Here is a 1,307-nt window from a genome sequence, read left to right as displayed (position 1 = left end):
GGGAAGGTAGGAGACGTGGCCTGGTGGGCGGGGGGGTCCAGGAAGCCCTGCCCTCATGAATGGGTGTCTCGTGAGACTCGGGGAGCTCTAGCTCTCACGAGGGGTGGGTTCTGGGACAGTAGTTTCAGTGTGATCTCCTAATAAGGACGTTCTCCTACCCTGTCACTGTCCTCTTACCCTTCAGCTCTTGTATCTAACATACCTAACGGGCATAGAGAGCCTCATTCAAATTCCCCAATTTTACCAAAGTGCTTTTGTACCTACTTCATCTAGAAGGAAAACTCTTCTGGTGAACATTGTGCGTTTACTGCTATGTCTGCATCACCCGTTGTAGTGTATTCTCCCCACAACTCACCACTTCTGGTTGGTTGGTTTCCTCTGACATGACATTTCTAAAACAGTTTGTTTTGTTGTGAAGACCGCAGGACAGGTGTCTCATGGGAAGTCCTACAATCTGGAGTACCTGGCGGCTTTCTCCGGACTGGTGTCGCTTACACGTTGTGACAGTGACAGTCCGCGAGTGTGCTGCGGCCTCCCGTCTACGGGGACGTTCCGCCCAGTCACTGGCGAAGCTGGATTTGCCCACTCGGGCAAGTGCTGTCACTATCCCCCATTACAAGGGTAATTTTATTTTACGGTCGATTAAAACACATTTGTGGATGAGATATTACGAATACCCTGCTCCCAGTCACCTGCCACCTAGTGATTTTTACCTCTCACTGGCGATTTTTGGCTGAGTCAATCATGATACTGAGAACTGCAAAATCTTAGTTTTTGAAATCCATTCTTTTTTTTTTTTTAAAGAGAGATTTCTGCTATAGGGTGGGTGTGCTTGCCAGAGAGACAGAAAGCCAGGAATTCCCACTCCCCCAGGGAGGATGGCCACGCTGCAATCCTCTCTCCTCCATTCTCCTCCTGGGATCTTGGCCACACATGCACACACGCCTGGCGTGAGTTTCAAGCCACCTAGTCCGAGACTCAAACTGTGTCGTCCACGTGGGAGCCCCGTGGTGTAACCATTACACCACCTGCTGGTCCCTAAAGCCATTCTCCCTGTACTTACTAGGGAGCTTTCTGCCACAAACCTGAGCGCTCCATTCTCTTTGTGCTTTTCACTTTTTTGAAGATAAAGTTTCTTTAAAAAAATTATAATGAATTAATTACTTCCTTAAGCATGAGAGACAGAGGTAGGAAGACATCACCCCAACAGGGTCTTAATGCCACAGTCCACCTGAGGGAACAAGTCTTTTTTTTTTTGGAAAGGTTTTTGCTATAGGGCACGTGCGCTCACCAGAAAGACAGAGACA

The 1,307-nt window shown here is 48.4% G+C and overlaps 1 protein-coding gene across 1 annotated transcript in view; it reads right to left on the bottom strand.

Annotated features, from left to right (window-relative positions):
• DPP6 (dipeptidyl peptidase like 6) overlaps positions 1 to 1,307 on the bottom strand; it is a 510,008-nt gene that overhangs the window by 435,514 nt on the left and 73,187 nt on the right. The gene's annotated exons all lie outside the window — the stretch shown is intronic.

The sequence above is a fragment of the Tupaia chinensis genome, unplaced genomic scaffold (assembly GCF_000334495.1).
Source record: "Tupaia chinensis unplaced genomic scaffold, TupChi_1.0 Scaffold000110_1, whole genome shotgun sequence".
Lineage (NCBI taxonomy): Eukaryota > Metazoa > Chordata > Mammalia > Scandentia > Tupaiidae > Tupaia > Tupaia belangeri.
The sequence above is the reverse complement of the archived record's forward strand: the minus strand, read 5'-3'. Positions and strand labels throughout refer to the sequence as shown.